The sequence below is a fragment of the Hypanus sabinus genome, unplaced genomic scaffold (assembly GCF_030144855.1).
Source record: "Hypanus sabinus isolate sHypSab1 unplaced genomic scaffold, sHypSab1.hap1 scaffold_80, whole genome shotgun sequence".
Lineage (NCBI taxonomy): Eukaryota > Metazoa > Chordata > Chondrichthyes > Myliobatiformes > Dasyatidae > Hypanus > Hypanus sabinus.
Window position 1 is genome coordinate 496091 of NW_026781651.1, and position 12914 is coordinate 509004.

At 44.0% G+C, this 12914-nt stretch overlaps 2 non-coding genes and 1 pseudogene across 2 annotated transcripts; 1 reads left to right on the forward strand and 2 right to left on the reverse strand.

Annotated features, from left to right (window-relative positions):
• Positions 1-12914, forward strand: part of LOC132390183 (zinc finger protein 721-like) — a 641047-nt pseudogene that overhangs the window by 416353 nt on the left and 211780 nt on the right.
• Positions 8797-8869, reverse strand: trnav-cac (transfer RNA valine (anticodon CAC)). Its single transcript has one exon. It is a non-coding gene; the product is annotated as a tRNA-Val (tRNA).
• Positions 10701-10794, reverse strand: trnai-uau (transfer RNA isoleucine (anticodon UAU)). Its single transcript has 2 exons — positions 10757-10794; positions 10701-10736 (listed from the first exon to the last, which is right to left on the reverse strand). It is a non-coding gene; the product is annotated as a tRNA-Ile (tRNA).

The following is a 12914-nucleotide window of genomic DNA, read 5'->3' on the forward strand; positions in this document are numbered from 1 at the left end:
AATTTTGAAAGGACTAGACAGGTGGATGTGGTGGAGATGTTTCCTATAGTGGGGGTACCCAGAAGAGGGCACATCCTCAAATTTGATGGACCAACTTTTGGAACAGAGGCAAAGAGGATTTTCTTCAGCGCGTCCGTGGAATATCCTGCCACAGACTGAGGTGGAAGCCAAGTCCGTCGGTGTATTTAAGACAGAAGTTCATCGTTTCCTGATAGACCAGGGCATCGAAGGATGTGGTGAGAAGGCAGGTTTATAGAGTTGCGTGGGAGCCGGGGTCAGCCAAGATGAAATGGCGAAGCAGACACGATGGGCTGAAGGGCCTAATTATGTTGATGGTCCAAAGATCGCGTCAGAGTGAAATATCGAAATTGTTCAACACTCAAGTTCAATTTAATGCTGAAGTTCAGATATATTTTTATTGATCTGTACACATGTATGCAGCGAAACGAAACAGGGACCAAGGTGCAAATCACTGAACGTATATCACAGACAGCACATAAAATAAAATATTAAAGCAATACAATAATATTAACAGGTAGAATCTGCTGTAGATATACAAGTTGACATAAAGTGCATACACGACATGTAGTTTGTTGAGGATAAATCTCAGGATCAGCGGACAAATCAAATCAGGCCGACTCAGAGAATCGTTTCAGCCTAAAGGACTTTATTTATACGTGATATCATGGAGAGTCTCTTTACCTAAGAGCGGTGCTTGGGGTTTCTGTTTGTCTTGCAGACCAGCTTCATTATATAGACGCAGAGTACGTGACTAAAAGCACTTAACAAGAGCATTGCTTGGCGTTGAACTTTGGACTAGATTTCAACAAATAACGTGACTTTGATCTCAGAATTTGATTGCAACAAACAGGAGCATTACTTAAATGCGGGGCCACAGCATCTTTCTTGGAATGACTTCAGCCGAATTCCAAGACCTGCAAAAACTTTAGATAAATTTTAAGAGCTTTCACAAGCGATTAAGTTAACCACTACATATCCAAAGAGTCTTAGATTCTTCAACAATTCCCTCGTTGTTGATCCTTTCAGATCAACACACCTCATGAGGTATTTCCTCCTCTTCCTCATAGGGGGTTCATATCGCTCCGGAAAGGGTACTTCTTTGTCAGGATGTATCTCCTCTGCCCACCAGTTTCGCTTACTGCGCATTTCTCTCATCCTCTGGGGTATCATAGGCTCTTTTCATTAACTGGTCACAATACAATCGTAATGCTCCTCATGCCCAGCACCCTAAAACACATATCATTGCTACTATAATTATCCCATGGGTAATCCAGCTTCCCCAGCCAGAAAACCATTCCATTATCATTTCCCGCCATTTCGGCCATGAACCAAAATCCTTATCCTTATCCCTATCTTCCTAATCTCCTTAATCTTTCCCCTTATGTGTTGACTAAGGTCAGTTATGTTTTCTGAGGCATCGGGAATATACGTACAACATTCCTGCCCTACCACGGCGCTTGTCCCTCCTTTTTCGGCTCAGAGAATGTCCAGGGCCATTCTATTTTGGAATGCTACCATTCTAAGTGCAACTACCTCTGCTGTTAGGTCTTTCACCTGCGTCACTTCCACGTCAGTTAGGACATCGGCAGTGCCATTGGCCAATTTCTCTCGAGCAGTTGCCATATTAACAATTTCTCGCGAATTTCGGACCACGCCTTTTGAGGGAAATGCTACCATCTAAAACCTTTCACTTTCACTTATCCCTCGCTTACTTCGCCTTCAAAAAGGAAGTTGCGTTATATCTTTTATAGGATGCATGGAGGGCACTATGTGGGCCAGATAACAGCAGCCCGTCCACTTTCCTGGGGGCACATTCCCACTTTCACCTGGCGGCCCTGGAAGCCAAGGATAAGCTCCTTCCCTTATAGCCAGTAGGTTCCATTAGGATTAAGCGGAGGAGGACCCACTGTCCGTTCAGTACAAGAGCTGTTACTCAAAAATGTCCCATTTCCCCTGCCGTACTCCAATAACAAATTCCATTTACAGATGTCCGAGTATTTACTGACTGAAAGGAGGGCATCCTTTTTCCCTCCGTCGGGGTAGGGAAGTACCATCCTTTTCAATAGGTACATCCACAATCCCCTTCGCTGACATCACAATCCTTCTGCCAGTCTCTCTTTCTAAAGCTGGAATAGGATGTGTCAAATAGGTTCATAAGTTGCACCGAAAGCATTTCGCTTCCGCTCATGGGGATTCCTTCCAGGGACGTTCACTAGGCGACATGCTGAGGAATCTTTACACACACCCAACATGAGTACAACTCTTCCCCTTAACGACTGGCATGAGTGTGACATAAAGACAAAGGAGTATTTCTGTTCAAGGCCACACTGACTCCCCGCAGTATCAGTCCCCATAAAAACATCTGGCTTGTCAGCTCCATGCTTTCTTGTCCTCCAACTCCTGGTGCCGTTTGCACCTCGTAGCGTGAATCCATCTCCTTTTCCTTCAACCTTCACCGCAGTTCAGGTTATTATCAGCACTGTGTAAGGGCGCTTCCACCTAGGAGACAGAGAGAGCTTTCTTTACCCCATCACCGGGTTGGAAAGGATGAATGTTCTCGCTTCCCACAGGGGTCTGCGCCTGTCTCACTCACTCATGCGGTTCGGCGGTCGTTTTGCACAATGCTTGCGCATGCGCTGGGGTCTGTTCATCGTTCCAGATCAGGGCCAGTCTCTCAGTGGTGACAGGGGTTCGAATGACAGTAGTCACGCGGCGCCCCATAAGGATTTCATGAGGGGTCAGACCAGTGGCCCTATTTTTCCTGTTCTGCATAGAGTATAACATTATCGAGGGAGCCCCCTGCCTGAATAGATGATTGTCCCGGCGCACTTTAAACAGGGCTACTTTCAGTTCCCCATTCGTCCTTTCGACTATCCCTGAGGATTGGGGCTGATAAAGGATATGAAATTTTCATTGGAACCCCATGGCCCGTACCAAATCATTCAGCATTCGACCCGTGAAATGTGTTCCCCTATCACTGTTTATTCCCATGGGTATTCCGTACCGGGGTATTATTTCGCTCCATTATATCTTTACCACTTTTCGAGCATCATCCTTTCGTGTGGGGTAGGCCTCCACCCATCGAGTGAACATGTCATCTATCACTAACCTGTATTTATGTCCCGACGCCGGCGGCGCATACACGAAATCAATTTGAAAATTTTCAATCTGCATTTTAGGCATCGGGAGATGCTCGAGTTTCGCCGGCGATTTGCACTAATTATGGCTCTGTCAAATTATTCACGCACGAACAATTTCCTGTATTGTTGATGTTATCCGGGAGCCTACCATTGCTGATAGATTGCATGCTGCATTCCCCCCTTTGCCCATGTGGGCCTGTGTATGGGCCAGGTGGCACGGGGGCAAAAACAAGCTTGGAGGACACACCACCCTCCCGTCGGGGTGGAACCAAAAACCATCTTTATAGTGTCAGTGCGCCATTTGCCATGCCCGCTTTTCCAGTGCCGCCGGAAGCTCAGAGGGCCCTACGGCAGAGAGAGGCGTCGGTTGCGATTCGCAAAGGCCTTGTAAAATAGGCTGTTGAGTTAAAACAAATTTCTTTGCGGTTTGGTCCTCTCGGGAATTTCACATCAAAGTCCATCACATCAAAAGATGTGTATTTCTCACTGTTCCGGACATTTACAGAGACAAGTGTGTATAAAGCGTCCGAAAGACCATTCGAGACCCGGGTCACCCCAATCACAAACTGTTCCAGCTTCTGCCATCCCGGAAACGGTACTGCAGCATAAAAGCCAGGACCAACGGGCTCCAGGACAGCTCCTTCCACCAGAATATCTGACTGGATAATTCATGCTGGCACAACTGTATGTCTATGTTATATTAAGTATAGAGTTCTACATATATTTATTATAAATTACTATAAATTTGCGCATTGTACATTTAGACTGAGATATAACGTAAGGATTTTTGCTCCTTGTGTATGTGAAGAGTGTAACTAATAAAGTTGTCAATCTAATAAAGAATATTTAAATATCCTTTTTTATACCTCCATTTAAAAATGCTTGATTCATTGAAAATTTGGCATATTTTACAAAGTAGATGTGTTTGAATATAAACCAGTTAAAATGGACTCCAGGCATTTGCACACCTGGCCACTGCTCATTGCACAACTGAAAATACTCACAAGTTCTCGGGTTTAAACTTCACGAGATTGATACTTTCAACGCCGCACGATCAGAGCGTCTGAGGTGCCTATAAATATAATTCCATTCTCCTGTGGTTGGGGCACATCGCTTGGAGCCTTCCTTATCCATGCCCAGGAATTCTGGTAACCATGGCAGCCAAGGAAAATAGAACTGGAAACGTGTGAAACTTAAGCAGGGATCGTAAAGCTCACAACAATAAAACTCAAACGTTGAAGAGCTGACGCGATGGCCGCGTGGTTAAGGCGATGAATGGCTAATCCATTGTGTTTGCACGTGTGGGTTGGAATAACATTCTCGTCGCGACGGGTTTTTCTCGGGGATGAAATATTGAATCCAGAGCCTTCACCTTTTGTCACACAGAGTGCTTGGCTGGGAATCATGAATATCAACGCTTTTCTATTAAAGTTTGTTAATAAATTTGGCCATAATACCAGAAGATATAGATGCAGAATTCAGCCATTCCGTCCATTCCATCATGGCTGATATATTTTCTCTCAATGCCATTCTCCTGACTTCTCGCCGTCACCTTTGACACGCTTCGTAATCAAGAACCTGACAATCTCCGCTGAAAAATGGGATTGTGTTTAAAAGCCGAGAGGTAATGTTACCGCATTTTTGGACCCTGGTCTGACCCCACTTGGAGTACTGTACACAGTTCTGGTCACCACACTAAACGAAGGATGCTGAAACTATTGAAAGGGTGCAAAGGAGATTTACACGGATGTTGCCTGGATGGGAGAGCATGCCGTATGACAATAGGTTGAGTGAACTCGGCAATTTCTCCTTGGAGCGATGGAGCATGACAGGTGACCTGATAGAGGTGTATAAGAGGATGAGAGTCATTGATCATGTGGACAGTCAGCGGCTCTTTTCCAGAGCTGAAATGGCTAGCACGAGAGGGCACAGTTTTCAGGTGCTTGGGAGTAGGTACAGAGATGTCAGGTTTAGGGGTTTTTTTTCGCAGAGAGTGGTGATTACGTGGAATGGGTTGCCGGCGATGATGGTGGGGGCGGATATAAAAGGGTCTTTTAACGGCCTCCTGGACAGGTACATGAAGCTTAGAAAAATAGAGTGCTATATATAGCCACAGGTAATTTCTAAATTATACTCATGTTCGGCTCAGGTGTGTGGGCCGATGGGCCTGTATTATGCTGTAGGATTTCTAAGTTTCTGAAATATTACCAACTGAGTTGACTCCACAGATGTCCCCGCAATGAAATCCACATATCGATAGCCTTCTGGTGACACAACCTTTTCCTCATCCCTGTCCTAAAGGGCGTCCTAATATTCTGAGGTTGTGCTCTCTTGACTCTAAACTCACCCACAATTGGAATCATCCTTTCCATGTCCAGTCTACCTAGGCCTTTCAGTACTTGATAGTTTCCAAAGAAAACCCTAACTCCTTCCTCTAATCTCCAGCGAGTACAGAGGCAGAGCCATAAAACCATCCTAGTACATTAAAGCTTTCGTTCCAGGATCATTCTTGTCACCGTCCTCTGGACTCTTTCCAATGCCAGGACATCAGTTCTTAGATAAGGGACACAGGCTGTTCATCTTGTTCCAGGCGCGGTCTGACCAATGCATTATACAGACTCAACATTACAGCCTCACTCTTGTACTCTGGTTCTCTCCAAATGAATGGTGACATTGCATTTGTCGTCCTTACTACCAACTCAGCCTGCATTTACCCTTTCGACAATCCTGCACAGGATCTCCCAATTGTCTTTGCATCTTCTATATTTGAATTTATATCCCATTTAGAATCTTGTCTACGCTTTCAACAAAGTGTACAGTCTGAACTCCTTATCCGCGGATTCCGCATGCGCGTATTCAACCAACCGTGAATCGAGAAAACCCGGAGGATCTTTCTCCAGCACTCCTTGTTTGAGCATGTACAGACTATTTTTTCTTGTCATTATTCCCTAAGCATTGCAGTATACCAACTACTTACATTGTATTAGGTATGAAAAGTAATCTAGAGATGATTTAAAAGTACAGGCTGTTTCTGGGTTATGAGGTCCGTTCTTGAGTCCGTTTTTAAAACGGATTTGAAGTCGGAACAGGCATATCGGTTTATGTAGCGTCAGTTAGTCAAACGTTTGTCTTAGTATATAGTATATATTTTACCTTTCTATGCATATAGAACAAATAAGAAATGTTCTATTTTAAATTCATCAGTCCGTAGGACTTGATTCCAAAATGCATCAGGCTTGTGTAGATGTTCCTTTTGAAACGTCTGACGCTGAATTTTGTGGTGAGGACGCGGGAAAGGTTTTCTTCTGATATCTCTTCCATGACGGTTATATTTGTGCAGGTGTCGCTGCAGAGTAGAACAGTGCGCCACTACTCCAGAGGCTGCTACATCTTCCTGAAGGTCTCTTGTAGTCAGCCGGAGGTTTTGTTTTGCCTTTCCAGCAATCCTACGAGCAGTTCCCTCCGAAAGTTTTCTTGGTCTTCCAGACCGTTCCTGTTAACTGACATTTACTAATTACATTACGAACTGAGTAAACGGCTACCTGAAAACGCTTTGCTATCTTCTTCTAGCCTTCTCTTGTTTTGGGGCATCATTTATTTATTTTCTAAGCAGCTGTCAGGAGGAGCCCATGGTTGTTGATTGTTGAGGAGTCAGGGTATTTATGAAGCTTTGAAATGTGCATCCCCTGGCCTTTCCTAACCACGACTGTAAACACGCCATAGCCCTCACAAGCTCATAAAGGTCTGAGACATTGGTAAAGGTTATCTGAGATCTCAAATCTCTTGGGGTGCCCAAGCTTTTGCTTGGTGATCCTTTTATTTTCTTTCACTCTAAAATCGTACAAAACGAAAATAATACACTAATCTTGCTTAAAATGCAGAAAAAAAAGAATGTTTCATCTTTAACTTTATGACTTTTGGAGTTCAGTTCATCTTCTACTCACTGAACTATTCACAGTAGCAGAAACTTTGACCAGGGCTGCCCGAACATTTGCATGTCACTGTACAGGAGGCCGTGGGAAAGAGGCACAGGATCCGGACCGAAGAAGCACAAAACCTCAAATGTTGCCATGGAATTTTACATGCAAACTCGTGACTGCTGAGCAGGACAAATTACCACTGTCAATACACCATCCATCTGTTCATTAACGTCCAATGGCGAGGTTTTATTTTCGAACTGTACTCCATTGATATCCCAGTATACATTTTCAGTGATCACTTTTCAGTGGCATACATTTCAAACATTTTACATCACTGTGGGGATCCTGGAGTAAAGCATCATTACGTTGCCGAAATGTTAAATAATATAATTGTGGTCGGTTTGATTATAATGACCGTCCATAAGGTTTTAATAAGGTGATAGAGTTAAGAGTGTAACCTGGGAATATTGGGAGTTATTTCAGAGGAACTCTACACGGGCTGCGCGTTGAGTCAGGGGCAGAGCGTATTCCGAGATAAGTATTTATTCCTGATGTTCACGTTGCGGGAGAACCTCTACGGCCAGTTACTGACCCTTATGCAGGGGCGGAATATTTCGCCCATGTTTGAATTTTACATGGAATCACAACAACTTCGACATATTGAAAAGGACTGTGATCCCAACTATGTACCGATACGTGATCTCCCACCGTCACCTCGTCTCAAAACTAAACAGTACCCGGTTTTCCTGTTTTACATCACCGTCATTGTACAGGAAGGTTTTAACCATACTTTTCCACATTCCCGCAGAACCACGATGTCAGCGTTGTGATCAGTCCTTCCTCCTTCCTCCTTGGTCCTTTAACTGGACTGGAATGTGCGATACCAGTGGTAAGATATTTGGCTTCTGTCTGCGCTGCAATATCATCGGAAGATCGCAGATTCGAGACCTGAAAACTTTAGGTGCTGATGTTACCAACTGTTTCCACCGCGGCTTAAACTGTACGAAGCACCAATATTTGAGCGGTTGACGTGGGGTGGCTGTGGTGCTGCTCGCGACAGAGAAAACAAGGAGAAGCAGAGTGACTAAATGTGTGTGTGTGTGTGTGTGTGTGTGTGTGTGTGTGTGTGTGTGTGTGTGTGTGTGTGTATTTGAGTGTGCGTGTGTGTGAGAGAGGGAGAGATAGAGAGAGAGATGGGGTGAGGCAGACTGAAAAGGTGGAACCTAGAATACTGTGGTGGAGAATTTGAACAGCGAGTATGTATGGTGAGACTAGGAAAGCGTGGAAAACAGGGGGGAGGAAAAAGAAAGCGATTTCATATTTTAAAGTAGGTTTGAAATTTTGCAGCACACGGTTATTCTTCCCGATGTTTGTCTGGATGGGAACATTTGAGATGTGAGCTCCGTTGAAACCACAATGCATCCTCATGCGACAATACATGATAATAGGGTTGAAGGCTGATTCTCCCGTTACGCAGTGTTCGTTATCCACGAACTTCCTTAGGTTTAAATCCATTTATGTTCTCCTGTAGATTATATATAAGTTCTATTAATTCTTCTTTATTTAATTTATCTTTGCCAGGTTTGAAAAACAATGCGCTTTGCTAGAAAAGCGAATGTTCATTATATTTACACCTGGATGCTCATGACAATACACTTGAGCACAAAATGAAAAGTTGAGTCTCAAGTTCATTTGAAGCACTGAAGCCCAAACAATGTTTCTGCGCGGGATTGAACTGGGGACCTTTCGCGTGTGAAGCGAATGTGATAACCACTACACCACAGAAACCATGCAAAGCGCTCAATGCTTTGCGCTCTTGAGCAATGACCCGAAGCACCCCCTCCCCGCCCTGCTCTGAAATGCAGCAATAAGAACAAAACATTGCCCTTTTTTCCTTCCCGTTTTCAGTAACACGTATTAAGTAGGTTAGGACTTTATTTGATTGAGCGTAGAAGAATGAAGGGAGACTTGATAGAGGTATCTAAAATTATGATGGGTATAGATAGAGTGAATGCAAGCAGGCTTTTTACACTGAGGCCAGTGGAGAAAAAAATCAGAGGACATCGGTTAAGGGCGACAGTTTAAAGGGAACATTGGGGGGGGGGGGTTTCACACAAAGAGTGGTGGGAGTGTGGAATGAGCTGCCAGATGAAGTAGTAAATACAGGCTCACTTTTAACATTTAATTAAAACTTGGATAGGTACATGGATGCGAGGTCTATGGAGTGATATGGGCCAGGTGTAGGTCAGTGGGACAAGGCAGGAAAATGGTTCAGCACCGCCAAGAAGGGTCAAAAGACCTGTTTTTGTGCTGTGATGTTCGATGGTTCTCTGGTTATGCGCCATATACAGAGATATGCATTAACAACTTCCTGTGGGGTGATGGTTAAGGCGCGACATGTGACAGTTAACTGAAATGTGTTGTATTAATAGGCAAGGAATTAAAACATCTTCTGTACTCTAGCTTCCAGTAGTCTCCACAGGGTGGCGCTCGGGCTCACGTGCTAAATTTAACAATGCTTTCAGCTTTCTTACCCTGTCTGCCTCGTCCGTTCTCTTCACCTCAGATTACAAATTAAATGAAGGAAGTGAGTGAACCACGTGCCGATACGTTTATATACAACAGGACGCGTTACAAGCCAGGGTTACTTGTGAGATGATGCCAGCTGTATAGTAACGAATCACGGCTAATCATCCCACCGAGTCCGCACGGACACCAGACACACCGTCACACTGATATTTCATTAATGGTCACGGTCCAATCTGTTCCGTGGGATCGCAACCAGACCAAAACATCATCGGCCAATTAAACAACCTATTGTGAAGGAAAATTATTTTGGTAACAACAACCTTCAGGAACGGAGCGGCATGTCGATCAGCTCTGAGGTCGCAGTACAGTGATCTTTCTCCAGCCGGAAGGACGTCAGCAGAAACGACGGAGCTGTCGTCTCTTTAACAGAGGCTTGCTGAACTCCGGATACGTGAGAATTGTTTTATAAATCGGTACAGGCGAATTCAGATTCATGCTGATAAAGGGGGAGAGAGATATCAGCATCTCCATACCATTTGTACCTATTGAGGCTACGATTAATATCTCTTTTTTTTCGCAGGTGCCTGAAACAATTCGCCGATGCAAGTAAATATTGAGTTTAATTGACAACACAACGAACCAAGATGAGGTGTAATTAGAGGGTTTCTGACGCATAGTTTTAGGAAAGGTAGAGATCTTTGCTTCAGCATTTGGTTAATTGAACTAAGAAGACAGGAATGTGGGGGACATTTCTGCCTTAATTCAGCAAAGGAACCATCTGCTCGGACACTTTCAACAACGGGAAGTGAGGCTGCGCGTGTTGAACTAAAGAACCAAACAGGCAGATTGTTTGTAGCCCTGCGAGCACATGCCTTTTAGTGAATGAGGGAGGATCTCTTGCAACGTGGATCTCTTGCAACGTTTGTAAACTTACACTCTCTTGCTCAGATCACACTCAAAGGTGCATCGATTCGCAGTTAAATACAAATAACAATCTCAGAAGCACATAAACAAATGTAACATTTTAGTGGAATGCTCAGCTTCAGAGACGCTTAGTCACTCGGGCACTGCAAGCATTAAAAATCACGAGTGCTCTAGGTGAGAGTCGAACTCACAGCCTCGGCATTTCTCCGCCGTGTACTGCCATATAAGTACCGCGCGCTAACCGATTGCGCCACCAGAGCCCAGTGCTGCAAAGGCGTGTTTTTACATAAGGAAAGAAAATTTAGGAAAAAATTACAGATATAGAGCCTAAAAACATACAGCACGTGAAAAGGCCGTTCGGCCACAATGTATTGCCATACTAGCTAAAAAGCAAATCAAAGGCACTCAAACTCTAATCCCTCCTTCCACACTGTCCATATCCCTCAACCTTCCTTACATCCATGTGCATATCGAGTCAGCAAATGTGCACATCAAATACCACCTATAAATTTGCTGATAATGCAAACATTGTTGGTCGAATCTCAGATGGAGTCGAGACAGCGAACGGGGGCGAGATATGTCAACTAGTTGAGTGGTGTCGCAGCGACAACCTTGCAATGAATGTCAGTAAGACGAAAGATCTCATTGTGTACTTCAGGAAGGAGAGAGATACCAATCCTCATAGAGGGATCAGAAGTGGAGAGAGGGAGCAGTTTTTCAGGTTCCTTGGTGTTAAGATCTCTGAGGACTTAACCTGGTCCCGTCATATCGATGCAGTTATAAAGAAGGCAAGACAGCGGCTATCCAGTACTTCATTAGGAGATTAATGAATGAACTCAAAAAACTGCTGGAGAACATTCTGACAGGCTGCATCATTGTCTGGTATGGTGGGGGGGGGGGAGGTGTTACTACGATACCGGAAGGGAAGATGGGGAGATGGGGAGCCTTATGATCATGCGGATGTAAGCAGAGAGCTATGGATGGTGGAGAACAAGTGAGCACTCGGTACTCAGTAGGCGAACTTTTCATGAGCAATGGTGGCAGGCGACAATTACAGTCTGAGTATTAAAGGAACAGCGGCATCTCACCATTCTCCGGCGGAAAGCAGAGACGAGACTTGGATGGCAGTGTCGCAAGGATTGGGCGGTGGAACGAACCCAGGTGCTGAAAACGGGCGCGGAGGCCGAGTCGGGAGGCGATACCGTCGTAGCGAGCGTGGAATGGGTGCCAAGGAACTTTACCCGGAGTCTTGGTTTCAGTACAGAATTCAGAAACGATGCTAGACTTAGAACTGATCGTCCTAAGAGCCATGGGGTGAGGTTACTCGTGCACGGGTCGACCAACGAACTGGCAGCTCCGAGTTGTGATCACAGGGTTTTTAAACTGCATTTGCTGATGGAAAGCAGGTGTTTGTAGTTAGTCGAACCTGGAAATGATTGGTAACTAAACGAGGTGATTAAGGCACAATTCCTGAACCAAGTGCTGGAAGGGACTATGACAGGCAGCCTTTGTTATGTTGGAAAATGACACTGGAGCTCTTCCTAGTTGGGAACTGATCGGTACTTGAAGTTAATCTTCATCCGCTCTTGAATCTTTCTTTGTACGCTGTTACTCTGTATGTCCAGACGCTGAAAACTTGAATTCTCATTATAGTTGATTTTCTGCTCGCAGTGGTTCAATTTCTCAGCCAGATCATGTGAACCTTGACTTACCCTTTGTACTGTAGGTCCCTCCAATAATATATCATCAATGCCGTTACATCTGGGGCACCAAGTGAGAGATTGCTAGTTACCGACCCGCTGGCTAATGGATCATGACATTCAGTCTGCCTTGTTAAATCGGTTCAGTAAGACTGAGAAAATAATCATTTCCAAACTCCACAAGTGTTTCTCATTGATAATCTGCTTCTGAATTCCACTCCATCAAATTCGCAATATTGACACAGCAGCATATAGTTAGAGGGACAAACAGACAAAAACAGACAGCAGAGGACAGGGAGCCAGACAGACGAATAGATAGATAGATAGATAGATAGAGAGATAGATAAATAGATAGATAGATAGATAGATAGATAGATAGATAGATAGATAGATAGATAGATAGATAGATAGATAGATAGATAGATAGATAGATAGATAGATAGATAGATAGATAGATAGATAGATAGATAGATAGATAGATAGATAGATGGATGGATGGATAGATAGATAGAAAGAAAGATAGATAGATAGATAGATAGATAGATAGATAGATAGATAGATAGATAGATAGATAGATAGATAGATAGATAGATAGATAGATAGATAGATAGATAGATAGATAGATAGATAGATAGATAGATAGATAGATAGATAGAAAGAAACACAGAGACAGTTATCAG